The 20,538-nt window shown below is 39.8% G+C and overlaps 2 non-coding genes across 2 annotated transcripts; both read right to left on the reverse strand.

Moving 5' to 3' along the window:
- Positions 1–9,069: 9,069 nt before the first annotated feature.
- LOC119562001 lies at positions 9,070–9,249 on the reverse strand. Its single transcript, XR_005221594.1, has one exon. It is a non-coding gene; the product is annotated as a 5.8S ribosomal RNA (ribosomal RNA).
- A 665-nt stretch (positions 9,250–9,914) lies between these two features.
- LOC119562004 lies at positions 9,915–11,917 on the reverse strand. The gene has a single exon (XR_005221596.1). It is a non-coding gene; the product is annotated as a small subunit ribosomal RNA (ribosomal RNA).
- Positions 11,918–20,538: the final 8,621 nt, after the last annotated feature.

The following is a 20,538-nucleotide window of genomic DNA, read 5'->3' on the forward strand; positions in this document are numbered from 1 at the left end:
TACCGCCCCAGTCAACTCCCTACCTGGCAATGTCCTTGATTGGATCATACCTGAGTAATTGGAGTTATACCAAATTTTCAAATCAAAAATACATAAATGCACCGTTTTATTAAAGATTTGTTTGCGATTATATAACAAACTCGTGATACTTTGATCAAAGAAGCTTGCATTCAAAACCAATACCATAAGATATAATAAATATATCCGTTATAATGGCTAGGAAATGATACACGTTCCATTTAATCAAGTAAGTAAGGAAACAATAAGAGTAGTGGTATTTCATTGGCGATACCAAACCGAAGTCTATACTCCCACTTATTCTACACTCTTATGTCTCCTTACACTGCCAGATTAGAGTCAAGCTCAAAAGGTCTTCTTTCCCCGCTAATTATTCCAAGCCCGTTCCTTGGCTGTGGTTTCGCTAGATAGTAGATAGGGACAGTGAATCGGATCCCTCCGTTTTATTTAACGTGGCATGTTCCGCAATGAAGGGATTACAACCACGGCATTCTAATATACCCACAAGTGAGTAACATAATGCACGGGTTAGATTAAGCGCCAAACCAACGCCCCGGACTAGAAGCTATAGCTATATACATAGCAACCACCCCAGTAGCAATTCGAGTGCTTACTTGTCGGGCAAGCACTCCCCCTTGCGTAGGGGCGAGATCTATCTAAAATCTCTACTTACGTCTGTGGGTCACGAGGGCACCCGAGTTGTATAACGCAACATCCACATCGAGCCCGAGGACTCTACCCGCGATATAGGTGTCAACCACAGCCACCACGATACTCCACAAGGGGGCCAACCTCAATGAGCAGCCTTGGAGCTGCTCAACCCGTGGTACCGAAATTACAGGCTCGGTGCGCCTCACCCCTTCAGCTCCGACAAGCTCGGATGGGGCAACCATTTGCCATATTAGTCGCCTCCTACGACAAAGCTATGACAGGCTGTGGCAGAATTCTTCGCCGCTACCACACGGCAAGGGTTTTGGACTAAAAGTCCTCCTCCTGCGGAACGCTTCGTCAGCAAACGTGTTGAGTCGTCGAGTCCTGTCCTCATCCTCCAGAATCCTTCCAAACGTCCAGTTTTCACCATCTCGCTGCACTCCAAGTCCATCAAGGTCGCGCAAATCTGCATAGAGGGGGCAGTCACACAAGACGTGCTGCCAATCCTCAACTGGATCGCCACATGAGCATGCGGCAGAGTCCGAGAGCGCTCTATATGCAGAAATGCGTTTAACGATCCGTGTCCAGTGATCAGGAATCCGGTGCGCATCGGAAATCCGAAGTGTGGATTCCGAAATGCCAGAGTGACATCTGGGATGAACTTGTAGGTCCCCGTCCAGATGCATCTACGTCATCCCATCCTGTCCTGCCATCTGTGAGTAAGCACTGCTCCATACCACCATCTTCTCTTCACCAGCTCAGACTCGTGAGGTCTTCGCCATACAGCAGATCGTATTCCTCCAGCGGGTATCCACGCTTTAGTTTGTATTTAACTGCCATTTGCATGGCAGCTAAATCAAACGGGGGAACGCCAGCAAGAACCTGCAGTGCCGCAGTGGACACTGTTCGGCATACCGGAAGGCTTCCATAAGGATTAGCCTCTGGCAAGCAAGGAGTCGCCTCTTGGCCACAACTTGCTGCGTCGTAGTGACATACCATACCGAGGCACCAAATAGCGCACAGGGCACCATGAGTCCGGCATAGATGGTCCGCCTGGCTCGAGGACTGAAACCCCAGTCTACTCGAAGCACACGCGCCAATGCTGCAACGACTCCAGCCATACGCTGTCGAAGGTTCCCGACGTGCTCGAGGAATCTCAAGCCTTCGCTGACTGTGATGCCAAGGTACCGGCAGCTGCTTACATACGGCAAGTTTGCTCCAGCAAATTTTACCGCAGGGGGGCGACTTGGTACACGCGAAGGGCCACGCGTAAAGTGTTCGCTTCCTTTAAGCAGCATAATTACCGTCTTACTGGTGGAAACGCAACGCCGACTTCCATCCCCCACGTTTCAACGATGGACATTAGTTGCGCTCCTTTTGTCTCCAGCGCGAGTCGGGAGTTTCCCTCGACGAGAAGCAGCAAATCATCCGCATACGCACTCAGTGTGCAGTACGACTCAAGGCGCCGGATCAGTACATCCATCAGCAGATCCCAAATGAATGGGCCGCTGATTGACCCCTGCGGACAGCCTCTAGTTACGGGGACATCAACTTCCTCGTAACTGCTTCGGATGACTGCTCTTCTGCCTGAGAAGAAGCTCTGCCACAAGCCCATCTCTCGGCATCCCAACTCCGCCAGTCGGCGCAGTGCAGCACTCCATTCCACATTGTCGAAGGCTCCCTTGAAGTCCACGAAAATGCCGAGCACGTATTTCGCCGGGCTGGCGTGAATACTGCTCTTCACGTGCATCCAAGCATCCTCCACACAACGTCCTTGGCGAAAACCGAACTGCCACCTGCAGCCTTCCGGAAGAACTTCTCTCACACGATCTACCATGATGGCCTCCAGCACCTTTCCGAAAACCGGAAGCAGGCAAATGCCGCGGTACGACGATGGCTCACACCTGTCCTTGTCGGGTCCCTTGAGCAGAGCTACCACACGAGGGCATTTCCACTCAGCAGGGAAGTACCCCGACCGGATGCAGCTGGAATACATCGCCGTAAGATGCTGAGGTATGGCGCGCCACACAGCCTTGCAAATCGTACCGTTGATGCCGTCCATGCCAGGCGAGCGTTTGCTCTTCAACCTAGCGACACAAGCACCAACCTCAGAAACTTCCAGGGGCGGTGGGAATTCCTCCGCTGAGGCAATCGGTGCATCGGACTCCGCAACTGGGAAAAAGTTGCGGAGGAGCACACGCGCACAGTCACTCCAGTTGGTGACTAGCTCGCCATTTACGCGAAGGCACCCAATCTCCGTCCGTTTCTTGCGACCTCGGCACATCTTGTAGACGCGCCCCCAGGGATCGTGTGAATTTTCTCCCACGAAGCGTCTCCAGCTGTCCTCCTTCGTCCTCAGGATGAGCTTCTTGTAGGCGGCCGAGGTAAGTCTCAGCTCGCGCACAATAAGCTCGGCCACGTCGTCATGGCGACGACGTCTGGCATCCTGAAGTCGGCGCCTAAGTCTCCTGACTTCGCGGCGCATCGCACTAAGGTCAGCGGTCCACCAACCTGGTCTCGATCTCGGCGATCCTGCAGTCCTCCTACCCAGAACAAGGTCGCACACTTCGTGGACGATCCTGCGAAGGGTAGAGGCTTGTTGGTCCAGCGGCGATTCTGAGAAGTCTTCCGGAAGTTCGGTTGCCCTACTCACCATTTCCTGCTCGAACAACCGCCAACGTGCATTGGAGAAGTTCCAGGACGGCACCGGAGCTAGGCTCTCAACGGCTGTATCGGTCGTTGGGTTGGCCACAACAGTAACGATGTTGTGGTCACTCAACTCCCAATCGTCCACTCTCCACTCGTATGTGGCTAGCATAGATCCTGCAGCGTTGGCGATCGTCACGTCGATGTCGCTCCGTCCGTTGCTGGACTCGAACGTGTACACCGAACTTGGCTGGTTTAGAACACGGCTTCCTTCTCCACAATCCACTGAGACAGCAGCTCACCCCGATTATAGTTTGCAAGTCCCTCAGCGTGAGGAGGGAGCTTGCTAAAACCACATGGGGGATGCTGCGTTCGCATCAAGGCCAAGGATTGCTGGGGTTCTGCTGGCCAGCAGCAGGACCGCATCCAAGTACGCGAGGTACGGTGGTTAAATCGGCATCAAACTGACAATATGCGGAGCATAGAAAGATTAAGCCAATCTTCCTTTTTATGCTCACACCATACGCCGTACTCCGTGGTGAGGGGCTCCACTTGCATGCAGGTGACATCCTGGTGATTAACTAGGATGGCCGCCTTTCCTCCTCGATCGGTAAAACTCCTTATACCGTCAGGCAGCTCATCCATCCTCCCGTCGTTCACATATGGCTCCTGGACCAGTGCGAACAGGCTCTTGCTCTCTCGCAATCGGACTCCGAGCTCGATGGTAGCAGCTCGTCCTTTGCCACAATTTGCTTGGATGAAGCTATACATTTTTAATGTCTAGCATTCACCCGCGCCAGCACCGCCGCATACACAGGGCACCCGGGGGACAGCATATGGTGCGCCGATGGGTAGCCCTTGAAGCGGCAATTCCGGCAGTCCACCGGATTGGTGCAGCCTCGCGCATTGTGGCCAGTCTGTCCGCACTGTCGGCAGACCTTGTCGCTCTCCTTCATCCTGCAACTGGCCACCTTGTGGTCGAAACCGACGCACCTATGGCACGCATAAGTGCGCACCAAGGCCCGGCAGTTATATGCAAACCACCCTATGTAGGCTTTTCCTCCGTCCAGGACATCAAGTGCCGTCGCGTCGACCTCTAGCGTCACGTTGACCGTGGCGCCATTAGCCTGCGACCAGGGCTTTTCGAGCCGCACCGTCCTCTTGAATTGTGCCAGGTCCATCTTGTCCTCGAAGTTGTTTTTATACAACTCCGTCATGAAGTCCTCGGGCGTGTGCGCAGTGTCGACGTTGCTCACTACAACCTTTGGCTTAAGTTCCGGGGTCTGCTTAATTTCAAGTCCGGCCTCGCCGAACTTCTTGTTAGCCATCACGCGCTTAAGCTCACTGGACGACGGGGTACGTATAACCGCACCGCCACGCGCCAATCCCCTGACTTCATGGAGTCGGACTCCTAGTGCAGGAGCGATTTCTTTCCGCACCTTCTCCGCCAGCTGCTTGCCCGAGATGGTCGGGTCTGGGCTGTGGCACGACTGCCGACCAGGTCTCCCGCGGCTTTCGCGGCATCGGGATCGGCGTGGCAGAAGGCACTGGCAAGCTGGGGTACGCAAGCTGCATACGACGGCTGGTTAGCAACAGCGACTGGTCGCTGAGCTGGCGGCGGTGGCGGTCTTCTTGCACTGCTTGTAGCGATCATCGAGGATGGCATTCCTAATAAGCAGCGACGAGATCAAGCCGTCGTACCTCGTTGCGACTTTCATAATCTCCGTCTGGAGTTTTGCAGACACTATATTCACAATGAGCCCTAGCAGCTCATCCCTGATCGCAGTCGACTCTTCTGCGACGCGGCACGATCCTTGCTTCACGATCTCCATGGAGCAGTGCGACGAGCGAACAACGGGAGGGGGAGAGGGGACTACGACCTCAACTCCAACGGCGACTTTTTGCTGCAGCGGCTGATGTCGAGGCTTCAGCGGCGTCGGCAGCGGCAGCAGCAGCGGCAGCGGCAGCAGCAGTAGCAGCTGCAGCTACTACAGCAGCAGTGGGGGCGGCGGCAGCGGGAGCGGGCGGCGGCGGCATCTCCAGAGAAGAGAGCGTCTCCTCTACAAGGGGGCTCTGGCCCGCCTCCAACTCCATCCACGGCAACAATCTTTGCCTGCGAGGCGTCCCTGCGGCAGCACCTCGTCCACGCTTCCCCTTCGGGCGGCCTTTTCGTCCAACATTGACGCTACCTCGACTGCTGGCAGATTCGCTGCCCGAGCATCCGCCCTCCGTCTCCATCGGAGATGGAGCCATCGCCCACCTACCCTCTAAACTTTTTCTCGAGCAAGCTCACTTACCCGATAAGAAAGCTTAGGCGGTACATCGCACAGCTGACGCGCGAGAGGAATCACGCGAGAGGGAACACCTGACGCCAAACGCTCTCGCGAAAGCTCTCTCACGAAAGCGCTCTCTCGAAAGCGCTCTCCAAGCACACGCGGCGCGCGCACGTGTGGAATTTTCCACAAAGGAAAACTCCGATTACTCCGCTCACCGCTGACTTTTCCTAAATGTTTTTACACCACCGTACTCCTTTCGCAAAGGCACGAATTTTGACGCAAATTTTTAACTTTGTACACCACGTACTTTCCGAGATATGACCGACTGATGGGACCACGAAAAAACACACGTCCGTCGTTAATCCATTCATGCGCGTCACTAATTAGATGACGAGGCATTTGGCTACCTTAAGAGAGTCATAGTTACTCCCGCCGTTGACCCGCGCTTACTTGAATTTCTTCACTTTGACATTCAGAGCACTGGGCAGAAATCACATTGTGTCAACACCCGCTAGGGCCATCACAATGCTTTGTTTTAATTAGACAGTCGGATTCCCAAGTCCGTGCCAGTTCTGAATTGATTGTTAATTGATAATCGTTATAATTAATAAGAACTAATTGGTTTAACCCAATTAGTATTCTTAAAAATTTTAGCAAGAAAGTTCCACAATTGGCTACGTAACTAAACTATCCGGGGAACAAGTGACCCAACATAAATGCCAGACACTCTATTTACCCAGAACGAGCACATAAACCATGTTATTGTTTCCCAATCAAGCCCGACTATCTCAATCTTCAGAGCCAATCCTTATCCGAAGTTACGGAATCTAATTTGCCGACTTCCCTTACCTACATTATTCTATCGACTAGAGACTCTTCACCTTGGAGACCAGCTGCGGATATTGGTACGGCCTGTTGAGAAGTTTGCGTGTCCCCACCATAAATTTTCAAGGTCCGAGGAGAAAATATCGACACAAACAGTATATGTCATGCTCTTCTAGCCCATCTACCATATCTCTCTGCGAAAGACTTCCATGGTAGTACGGCTATAAAACAGAAAAGAAAACTCTTCCGATATCTCTCGACGGCTTCTTTATGGTCGTTCCTGTTGCCAGGATGAGCACGAGGCCCATATTTAATAACAAACGGATACTCAACAGGTTACGGAATTGGAAACCGTATTCCCTTTCGTTCAAAATTATTCAAGTATATTAATTAGCTTGATTTATATAATATAATTATATTGTATGGCATTTGTGTTTACTGAAAATTTTCGGCTTTCGCCTTGAACTTAGGACCGACTAACTCGTGATCAACCACTGTTCACACGAAACCCTTCTCCACTTCAGTCCTCCAAGGTCTCATTCGATTATTTGCTACTTACCACCAAGATCTGTACCAATGGCAGCTCCATGCAGGCTTACGCCAAACACTTCTACGCATACCATTGTACCTTCCTACTCACTAAAGTTTCAAAATTTATATCACAAGTTAATATAAATCATCTACTTTAGCGGTAATGTATAGGTATACAACTTAAGCGCCATCCATTTTAAGGGCTAGTTGCTTCGGCAGGTGAGTTGTTACACACTCCTTAGCGGATTTCGACTTCCATGATCACCGTCCTGCTGTTTTAAGCAACCAACGCCTTTCATGGTATCTGCATGAGTTGTTAATTTGGGCACCGTAACATTACGTTTGGTTCATCCCACAGCGCCAGTTCTGCTTACCAAAAGTGGCCCACCTGGGCACATTATATCATAACCTTGAACTTCATATCAAGAAAGTTAAGGTTCTTACCCATTTAAAGTTTGAGAATAGGTTAAGATCGTTTCGACCCTAAGGCCTCTAATCATTCGCTTTACCAGATAAGATTATTTTATATAACATTAAAATGCACCAGCTATCCTGAGGGAAACTTCGGAAGGAACCAGCTACTAGATGGTTCGATTGGTCTGTCGCCCCTATACTCAATTCTGACAATCGATTTGCACGTCAGAACTGTTTTCGGTCTTCCATCAGGGTTTCCCCTGACTTCAACCTGATCAAGTATAGTTCACCATCTTTCGGGTCACAGCATATATGCTCAAGGTACGTTCCAGTTAGAGGCATAAATAATATAAATATCATTATACATAAACTATATAGAACGCCCCGGGATTGTGTTAATTAGCTATAAATAGTTAAAAAACTAATTCCCATTTATTAGTCAAGTTAATTACGCTATTAGGTTTATATCCCAATAACTTGCACATATGTTAGACTCCTTGGTCCGTGTTTTCAAGACGGGTCCCGAAGGTATCCTGAATCTTTCGCATTGTTAATCATACAAGTGCATATAATAAACACAAAAAATCAATGATAATTATGCCATTATATAATTCCGAAAAATTAACGCACTGTATTCATATAAATCTATCAGCACTTATCAAATTAATAACATTTATTCTGTGTTAAAATGCAAGCAAATTAATTTGAATAAACTATAAGTTATATTTTATGATAAATTTTGTATGCCTAATAGATTACACTGTCCTTATATGGAAAAAATGCACACTATTATCATAATATTGTTTAAATATTACAATTTTTAATGATGAATTTTCCATAACGGATATTCAGGTTCATCGGGCTTAACCTCTAAGCAGTTTCACGTACTGTTTAACTCTCTATCAGAGTTCTCTTTCAACTTTCCCTCACCGGTACTTGTTTTACTATCGGTTCCTCATGGTTATATTTAGTTTTAGATGGAGTTTACCACCCACTTAGTGCTGCACTATCAAGCAACACGACTCTTTGGAAACATCATCTAGTAATCATTAACGTTATACGGGCCTGGCACCCTCTATGGGTAAATGGCCTCATTTAAGAAGGACTTAAATCGTTAATTTCTCATACTAGAATATTGACGCTCCATACACTGCATCTCACATTTGCCATATAGACAAAGTGACTTAGTGCTGAACTGATTTCTTTTCGCTCGCCGCTACTAAGAAAATCCTGGTTAGTTTCTTTTCCTCCCCTAATTAATAATATGCTTAAAATTCAGGGGGTAGTCCCATATGAGTTGAGGTTGTGTATAACTTTTTTTGCAATTAATTCTTTATATATAATGATAAAACATTTTATTAAATTCGTTATAATATTTTATATATTTGTATGGCATTTGTTTGGTCTAACGAATCAACGAAGAATAATAATATTGTCAACGGCTTTCTATTTACTAATCTTTAATAAGAGACAATTCTAGATAATTTTTTATGCTAGACATTTCTCAGTATTATTTGATTGAAAAAGAAAATATTTCTCTTCGTTTTTCACATTCAAATTATTTACTAATGTGAGATAATGTTTTTTCATATATTTGTTAATATTATGAATAATATAATAATTAAATTATTATTATCCAATAATATACCATATGCTTATAAAATTTCATTATAAAATTTATATAAACAACTTAATTAGCATAGTCTTACAACCCTCAACCATATGTAGTCCAAGCAGCACTATAAAATTAATTAAAGTACATAACAGCATGGACTGCGATATGCGTTCAAAATGTCGATGTTCATGTGTCCTGCAGTTCACACGATGACGCACAGTTTTGCTGCGTTCTTCATCGACCCATGAGCCGAGTGATCCACCGCTTAGAGTTTTATATATTGGTTTGGTAATTTTGTCATATATGTTTTTATTGAAAGAAATTAAAAATACACCATTTTACTGGCATATATCAATATCCTTCAATAAATTGATTTTTATACCTAAAACGAATGCTGCGAAATGTCTTAGTTTCATATAACCAATAATATATCAAGTATTTTTTAAATGGCATTTACGGTATTAATACTTTTTTTTAGCGATATATATTGAAATTTATATAAAACATTAACCTGTAATAATCAGGTACAACATTGTACATTTTAGGTTGTTGCATTATCCAATGTTATGCGCATAACTGAGATGAACAATACATATCGCAAACGCGTGTATATTATGGTCCCATATACACACAGTGTTTATTAATTAATTGCATTTAATATACAATATAATAATAATATTAAATAAATTTAATAATTTCGATTTGCTTGTTTCGAATTTGTTATTTGTTTGCTTTTGCTTATTTATTTATCTCTTATTTAATGCCAATAATATATTTATTATTACAATTATTATTTCGATTTGCTTGTTCGAAATTTTATATTTGATCTATAAAAGATCATATTTTTGGCAATTTATATTTTTATTTGTATTACTATAATATATTATATTATTATAATAAAAACAAATTTTTTTATTAACGGTAAGGATATTAAACAATAATGATCCTTCCGCAGGTTCACCTACGGAAACCTTGTTACGACTTTACTTCCTCTAAATAATCAAGTTCGGTCAACTTTTTGCGAAACAACCGTAACACACAAGGCGTCACAGTGATCACGTCCGGAGACCTCACTAAATAATTCAATCGGTAGTAGCGACGGGCGGTGTGTACAAAAGGGCAGGGACGTAATCAATGCGAGTTAATGACTCACACTTACTGGGAATTCCAAGTTCATGTGAACAGTTTCAGTTCACAATCCCAAGCATGAAAGTGGTTCCAGCGGTTTTACCCGGACCTCTCGGCTCTAGGAAATACACGTTGATACTTTCATTGTAGCGCGCGTGCAGCCCAGGACATCTAAGGGCATCACAGACCTGTTATTGCTCAATCTCATTATTGCTAGACGCAATTTGTCCATTTAAGAAGCTAGTGTCCTTATAATGGGGACAAACCAACAGGTACGGCTCCACTTATATAAACACATTCAAACACAATAAACATTTTACTGCCACCATGAATGAAGGCTATATAAGCTTCAACACCATAATCCTGGAAGATATCTATTTAATATATTTGAGTCCTCGTTCGTTATCGGAATTAACCAGACAAATCACGTCCACGAACTAAGAACGGCCATGCACCACCACCCATAGATTCGAGAAAGAGCTATCAATCTGTCTTACACACTTATGTTCGGACCTGGTAAGTTTTCCCGTGTTGAGTCAAATTAAGCCGCAGGCTCCACTCCTGGTGGTGCCCTTCCGTCAATTCCTTTAAGTTTCAGCTTTGCAACCATACTTCCCCCGGAGCCCAAAAGCTTTGGTTTCCCGGGAAGCGACTGAGAGAGCCATAAAAGTAGCTACACCCAATTGCTAGCTGGCATCGTTTATGGTTAGAACTAGGGCGGTATCTGATCGCCTTCGAACCTCTAACTTTCGTTCTTGATTAATGAAAACATCTTTGGCAAATGCTTTCGCTTAAGTTAGTCTTACGACGGTCCAAGAATTTCACCTCTCGCGTCGTAATACTAATGCCCCCAAACTGCTTCTATTAATCATTACCTCTTGATCTGAAAACCAATGAAAGCAGAACAGAGGTCTTATTTCATTATCCCATGCACAGAATATTCAGGCATTTGAAGCCTGCTTTAAGCACTCTAATTTGTTCAAAGTAATTGTACCGGCCCACAATAACACTCGTTTAAGAGCACTAATGCAGGTTTTTAAATAGGAGGAACATATGAAAAAATACAAGTATCTAAGCACATGTAAGAACTCCACCGGTAATACGCTTACATACATAAAGGTATAGTACTAACCACAATTGTAAGTTGTACTACCCGTATGAAGCACAAGTTCAACTACGAACGTTTTAACCGCAACAACTTTAATATACGCTATTGGAGCTGGAATTACCGCGGCTGCTGGCACCAGACTTGCCCTCCAATTGGTCCTTGTTAAAGGATTTAAAGTGTACTCATTCCAATTACAGGGCCTCGGATATGAGTCCTGTATTGTTATTTTTCGTCACTACCTCCCCGAGCTGGGAGTGGGTAATTTACGCGCCTGCTGCCTTCCTTAGATGTGGTAGCCGTTTCTCAGGCTCCCTCTCCGGAATCGAACCCTGATTCCCCGTTACCCGTTGCAACCATGGTAGTCCTAGATACTACCATCAAAAGTTGATAGGGCAGACATTTGAAAGATCTGTCGTCGGTACAAGACCATACGATCTGCATGTTATCTAGAGTTCAACCAATATAACGATCTTGCGATCGCTTGGTTTTAGCCTAATAAAAGCACATGTCCCATAAGGTTCATGTTTTAATTGCATGTATTAGCTCTAGAATTACCACAGTTATCCAAGTAACTGTTAACGATCTAAGGAACCATAACTGATATAATGAGCCTTTTGCGGTTTCACTTTTAATTCGTGTGTACTTAGACATGCATGGCTTAATCTTTGAGACAAGCATATAACTACTGGCAGGATCAACCAGAATAATGTTTTTATTCATATTTCATTCATATTTTTGAATAGAAATTAGCAATATAAATTTTATAGATTGTTTTCTATCGACGAATACGGCCATTTTTATATAGCATTCGTATACGTTTGTTGTTTTCACAATATATACTTGTTCCGCCACTAATAATAACAAGTTTTTTAATTATTGATGTTAAAAACACAATATTTTTTTTCGTAATACGTAATAATTTTCTTTATATTTGCATATTTCATTCTAAAATATCTTTTTTGTTCGACATACGTCATTATTGTATCCACACATGTACAATTTTTGTTTAACCAATATAAAATATTGAATTAAATCATTTGTATTTTGATGATAAATTTAAAATTTATCTGTATATATTCATATAAGACTCTTTGGTAATATATAATATAAAACCGAGCGCATATATGATATGTACGTTAGAAAAATAATATATATATATATTATTTTCTTTTAATATAGGGACACCTCTTTTAATTTATCCCCGCAGGGAATTATCACATAACTCAGTATGTGATAATGGCAGACCAATATACATATATATCAAGATTATCAATACAAAATATATATCATTATTAGCCTGCCTCAATTGTAATTATTTATTTGGATTAACGATAAAGTTCGGAAACAATTTGTTATTCTATGTATAATAGAAACCTTGGCCTTTGTTTCAACATTATTATCTTTGGGCTTAAAATATTAACCGTGGAGCCAAGTCTCATATTCATAAATGAATAAAGAAACAAATTTGACGGATTAATATCTTCTCTACCGACAGACAGTATTTTGTCACGTCAATAGTAGATGGCCGGCCCATTGACCATCCTATAGTAGTTTTTGGACCCAATATCTTTAATTCGGGTATTTTCAATTGTCTTTGCCAATCAACCGTTTGGTACTCTCTCATATAATAAGAGAATACACATATAATTCCATTATATGGATATATCTTCATTATTTTATTTGCTACATCACCCTATAATAGTTTTTGAACCCGTCAACTTCAATTCGGGTATTTTCAATTGTCTTTGCCAACCATTTATATGGTATTCTCTATTATAATAAGAGAATACTAGTGTATATCCATTATATGGATATATCATCTTCATATTATTTGCTACACCACCCTATAGTAGTTTTTGAACCCATCATCTGCAATTCGGGTATTTTCAATTGTCTTTGCCAACCAACTATACGGTATTCTCTCTTATAATAAGAGAATACAAGTATATTTTCATTATATGGATATAATGCCATTTATTTTTCAATATCCATATAATTCATTTAGTTTTGTATGTACAAAACAAGTTTTCTTTATAGTATTGACAAAATCATATGTTTACGCATAACATAAGTTTTGACCAATACGAGGAGGGGCCCGCCAACGACCACCTCCCTATAGTAGTTTTTTACCCCACGCACTACTGCGTGCCTGTTTACAGTACTAGTGCCAGCTATCACTAGGTTTATATATCATGTTTCAGTGATATATGGGTAAATTCTACCATTTATTCTTATGTATATGGCATTTCTATGCCATATTTATACAATCCATTCATATCTTAATGTATATTTATTATATTATACATTATTATGCCTTATAGGTATTATACCTATAAGCCATATCCATACGATTCATTCACTAGTGCCGCCCCTCACTAGGTTTATAATTGTTATATCATTGATATACAATTTATTTCTATATATATGGCATTTATATGCCATATCCATACAATGCATTCACATTTCAATGTATATTTACTTGTTATACATTATTATGCCTTATAGGTATTATACCTATAAGCCATATCCATACGATTCACTTATATAAATATATGTATATTTTTCTATACATAATTTTTTTTACTTTTGTATGGTTTTCTATGCATATCCATAGTTTATATGGATATGCTTGGCGTTCTATATAGTATTGACAAATTCATATGCATAACATAAGTTTTGACCAATACGAGGAGGGGCCCGCCAACGACCACCTCCCTATAGTAGTTTTTTACCCCACGCACTATTGCGTGCCTGTTTACAGTACTAGTGCCAGCTATCACTAGGTTTATATATCGTGTTTCAGTGATATATGGGTAAATTCTACCATTTATTCTTATGTATATGGCATTTCTATGCCATATTTATACAATCCATTCATATCTTAATGTATATTTATTATATTATACATTATTATGCCTTATAGGTATTATACCTATAAGCCATATCCATACGATTCATTCACTAGTGCCGCCCCTCACTAGGTTTATAATTGTTATATCATTGATATACAATTTATTTCTATATATATGGCATTTATATGCCATATCCATACAATGCATTCACATTTCAATGTATATTTACTTGTTATACATTATTATGCCTTATAGGTATTATACCTATAAGCCATATCCATACGATTCACTTATATAAATATATGTATATTTTTCTATACATAATTTTTTTTTACTTTTGTATGGATTTCTATGCATATCCATAGTTTATATGGATATGCTTGGCGTTCTATATAGTATTGACAAATTCATATGCATAACATAAGTTTTGACCAATACGAGGAGGGGCCCGCCAACGACCACCTCCCTATAGTAGTTTTTTACCCCACGCACTATTGCGTGCCTGTTTACAGTACTAGTGCCAGCTATCACTAGGTTTATATATCGTGTTTCAGTGATATATGGGTAAATTCTACCATTTATTCTTATGTATATGGCATTTCTATGCCATATTTATACAATCCATTCATATCTTAATGTATATTTATTATATTATACATTATTATGCCTTATAGGTATTATACCTATAAGCCATATCCATACGATTCATTCACTAGTGCCGCCCCTCACTAGGTTTATAATTGTTATATCATTGATATACAATTTATTTCTATATATATGGCATTTATATGCCATATCCATACAATGCATTCACATTTCAATGTATATTTACTTGTTATACATTATTATGCCTTATAGGTATTATACCTATAAGCCATATCCATACGATTCACTTATATAAATATATGTATATTTTTCTATACATAATTTTTTTTTACTTTTGTATGGTTTTCTATGCATATCCATAGTTTATATGGATATGCTTGGCGTTCTATATAGTATTGACAAATTCATATGCATAACATAAGTTTTGACCAATACGAGGAGGGGCCCGCCAACGACCACCTCCCTATAGTAGTTTTTTACCCCACGCACTATTGCGTGCCTGTTTACAGTACTAGTGCCAGCTATCACTAGGTTTATATATCGTGTTTCAGTGATATATGGGTAAATTCTACCATTTATTCTTATGTATATGGCATTTCTATGCCATATTTATACAATCCATTCATATCTTAATGTATATTTATTATATTATACATTATTATGCCTTATAGGTATTATACCTATAAGCCATATCCATACGATTCATTCACTAGTGCCGCCCCTCACTAGGTTTATAATTGTTATATCATTGATATACAATTTATTTCTATATATATGGCATTTATATGCCATATCCATACAATGCATTCACATTTCAATGTATATTTACTTGTTATACATTATTATGCCTTATAGGTATTATACCTATAAGCCATATCCATACGATTCACTTATATAAATATATGTATATTTTTCTATACATAATTTTTTTTACTTTTGTATGGTTTTCTATGCATATCCATAGTTTATATGGATATGCTTGGCGTTCTATATAGTATTGACAAATTCATATGCATAACATAAGTTTTGACCAATACGAGGAGGGGCCCGCCAACGACCACCTCCCTATAGTAGTTTTTTACCCCACGCACTATTGCGTGCCTGTTTACAGTACTAGTGCCAGCTATCACTAGGTTTATATATCGTGTTTCAGTGATATATGGGTAAATTCTACCATTTATTCTTATGTATATGGCATTTCTATGCCATATTTATACAATCCATTCATATCTTAATGTATATTTATTATATTATACATTATTATGCCTTATAGGTATTATACCTATAAGCCATATCCATACGATTCATTCACTAGTGCCGCCCCTCACTAGGTTTATAATTGTTATATCATTGATATACAATTTATTTCTATATATATGGCATTTATATGCCATATCCATACAATGCATTCACATTTCAATGTATATTTACTTGTTATACATTATTATGCCTTATAGGTATTATACCTATAAGCCATATCCATACGATTCACTTATATAAATATATGTATATTTTTCTATACATAATTTTTTTTTTACTTTTGTATGGTTTTCTATGCATATCCATAGTTTATATGGATATGCTTGGCGTTCTATATAGTATTGACAAATTCATATGCATAACATAAGTTTTGACCAATACGAGGAGGGGCCCGCCAACGACCACCTCCCTATAGTAGTTTTTTACCCCACGCACTATTGCGTGCCTGTTTACAGTACTAGTGCCAGCTATCACTAGGTTTATATATCGTGTTTCAGTGATATATGGGTAAATTCTACCATTTATTCTTATGTATATGGCATTTCTATGCCATATTTATACAATCCATTCATATCTTAATGTATATTTATTATATTATACATTATTATGCCTTATAGGTATTATACCTATAAGCCATATCCATACGATTCATTCACTAGTGCCGCCCCTCACTAGGTTTATAATTGTTATATCATTGATATACAATTTATTTCTATATATATGGCATTTATATGCCATATCCATACAATGCATTCACATTTCAATGTATATTTACTTGTTATACATTATTATGCCTTATAGGTATTATACCTATAAGCCATATCCATACGATTCACTTATATAAATATATGTATATTTTTCTATACATAATTTTTTTTTACTTTTGTATGGATTTCTATGCATATCCATAGTTTATATGGATATGCTTGGCGTTCTATATAGTATTGACAAATTCATATGCATAACATAAGTTTTGACCAATACGAGGAGGGGCCCGCCAACGACCACCTCCCTATAGTAGTTTTTTACCCCACGCACTATTGCGTGCCTGTTTACAGTACTAGTGCCAGCTATCACTAGGTTTATATATCGTGTTTCAGTGATATATGGGTAAATTCTACCATTTATTCTTATGTATATGGCATTTCTATGCCATATTTATACAATCCATTCATATCTTAATGTATATTTATTATATTATACATTATTATGCCTTATAGGTATTATACCTATAAGCCATATCCATACGATTCATTCACTAGTGCCGCCCCTCACTAGGTTTATAATTGTTATATCATTGATATACAATTTATTTCTATATATATGGCATTTATATGCCATATCCATACAATGCATTCACATTTCAATGTATATTTACTTGTTATACATTATTATGCCTTATAGGTATTATACCTATAAGCCATATCCATACGATTCACTTATATAAATATATGTATATTTTTCTATACATAATTTTTTTTTACTTTTGTATGGATTTCTATGCATATCCATAGTTTATATGGATATGCTTGGCGTTCTATATAGTATTGACAAATTCATATGCATAACATAAGTTTTGACCAATACGAGGAGGGGCCCGCCAACGACCACCTCCCTATAGTAGTTTTTTACCCCACGCACTATTGCGTGCATGTTTACAGTACTAGTGCCAGCTATCATTAGGTTTATATATCGTGTTTCAGTGATATATGGGTAAATTCTACCATTTATTCTTATGTATGTATATGGCATTTCTATGCCATATTTATATAATTCATTCATATCTTAATTTATATTTATTATATTATACATTATTATGCCTTATAGGTATTATACCTATAAGCCATATCCATACGATTCATATACTAGTGCAGCCCCTCACTAGGTTTATATATCTCATTTTAATTATATATTGGTAAATTCTATTATTTATTCTTGTGTATATGGCACTTATATGCCGCCATATCTATAAAAATGCATTTATATTTCAATGTATATTTTCTATATTATACATTATTATGCCTTAAAAAGTTATTATACCTACCATAAGGCGATATCCATACGATTCATTTATATAAAAGATATATGTATAATTTTCTATACATAATTTTTTTTTATGAATATATGGGTTTCCTAAGCATATCCATATAATACATTTAGTTTTATATGGATTAGATTGGTCTTCTTTATTGTATTGCCAAACTCATATTGATAAAATAAGTTTTGAACAATAAGAGGATCAGCCGCCAACCAACCAACCACTGCTACCATTGGAGGAACATATACTTACTTTTTATATGTCCTCTTACTTGAATGGTCCTCTCTTTACTTGAAAATTTCATTACCATAGGAATCTATTTATACATGGAATATGATTTCCACTACTTTTTCGCGTCACTAATAATTAATATGACGATACAGACTTGCTACCATAACATAAGTCTTGAACAATAATAGGAGCAGCCGCCAACCAACCACCAACCAACCAACCACTGCTACCATTGATAGTAATTTTATATGTCCTCTTTAGTTGAATTTCAATACCATAGGAATATTTATACATGGAATATGTTTTGCCACTACTTTTTCGCGTCACTAATAATATGACGATACAGTCTTGCTACCATAACATAAGTTTTGAACAATAAGAGGAGCAGACACACCAACCAACCAACCGCGCTGCTACCATTATATATACTTATATTTATATAAGTCCTCTTTACTTGAATGGCCTCTTTACTTGAATTTCAATACCATAGGAATATTTATTTATACATGGAATATGTTTTGCCACTACTTTTTCGCGTCACTAATAATATGACGATATAGACTTGCTACCATAACATAAGTTTTGAACAATAAGAGGAGCAGACACCAACCAACCAACCGCTGCTACCATTGAATGAACCATATATACAAACTTTTATATATGTCCTCTTTACTTGAATTTTAATACCATAGGAATATTTATACATGGAATATGTTTGCCACTTTATCATCGCGTCACTAATAAGATGACGATACATTTTGTTTGTTCAATATTTACTTATATATTGATGTTTCCAATTTAGGTCTTTTATATTTCTTCTTCCCTACCTTACACACCACAAACAAAGTGGCGTGCGATGCTGCAAGCAAGCATAATGATTATGCCCGCTTGCAACATCTTTATTATCGAATCATCAAGCAAAGGATAAGCTTCAGTGGATCGCAGTATGGCAGCTGCTCAACCACTTACAACACCTTGCCTGTTACAAAAGTCGTTTACAATTGATTCTAGGCTTTGTCATTGTATTAAATAATGCTTTTATATGTAACTAGCGCGGCATCAGGTGATCAAAGATCCTCCCAATTTACTATGTTACAAATTACATTGGCATCACATCCATTGTCGTTTATAAAGTAAATTATAAACTTTAAATGGTTTAGAAGCCATACAATGCAAATTGCCCCTTATTTATCATTGCAGTCCAGCACGGATACGACCTTAGAGGCGTTCAGGCATAATCCAACGGACGTAGCGTCATACCACTGTTCGCTCGAACAAGTATTGTGCCATTGGTCCGTACCTGCGGTTCCTCTCGTACTACGCAGGAATGCTGTCGCAACAACGTTTTGTCATTAGTAGGGTAAAACTAACCTGTCTCACGACGGTCTAAACCCAGCTCACGTTCCCTTGCATGGGTGAACAATCCAACGCTTGGTGAATTTTGCTTCACAATGATAGGAAGAGCCGACATCGAAGGATCAAAAAGCGACGTCGCTATGAACGCTTGGCCGCCACAAGCCAGTTATCCCTATGGTAACTTTTCTGACACCTCTTGTTAAAAACTCTTTAAACCAAAAGGATCGATAGGCCGAGCTTTTGCTGTCCCTGTGTGTACTGAACACCGAGATCAAGTCAGCATTTGCCCTTTTGCTCTATGTGTGGTTTCTGTCCGCACTGAGCTGGCCTTGGGACACCTCCGTTATTATTTGAGAGATGTACCGCCCCAGTCAAACTCCCTACCTGGCAATGTCCTTGAATTGGATCATACCTGAGTAATTGGAGTTATACCAAATTTTCAAATCAAAAATACATAAATGCACCGTTTTATTAAAGAATTTGTTTGCGATTATATAACAAACTCGTGATACTTTGATCAAGAAGCTTGCATCAAAACCCAATACCATAAGATATAATAAATATATCCGTATAATGGCTAGGAAATGATACACGTTCCATTTAATCAAGTAAGTAAGGAAACAATAAGAGTAGTGGTATTTCATTGGCGATACCAAACCGAAGTCTAATATCTCCCACTTATTCTACACCTCTTATGTCTCCTTACACTGCCAGATTAGAGTCAAGCTCAAAAGGGTCTTCTTTCCCCGCTAATTATTCCAAGCCCGTTCCCTTGGCTGTGGTTTCGCTAGATAGTAGATAGGGACAGTAGGAATCTCGTTAATCCATTCATGCGCGTCACTAATTAGATGACGAGGCATTTGGCTATTTTTTTTTTTTTTTTTTTTTTTTTTTTTTTTTTTTTTTTTTTTTTTTTTTTGATCGCTAAGGTATGGAAATCTTCAAAAGATACTAGGTCTGCCAACACCTTGTGTGGTCTCAGT

This window comes from Drosophila subpulchrella, unplaced genomic scaffold, assembly GCF_014743375.2.
Source record: "Drosophila subpulchrella strain 33 F10 #4 breed RU33 unplaced genomic scaffold, RU_Dsub_v1.1 Primary Assembly Seq390, whole genome shotgun sequence".
Lineage (NCBI taxonomy): Eukaryota > Metazoa > Arthropoda > Insecta > Diptera > Drosophilidae > Drosophila > Drosophila subpulchrella.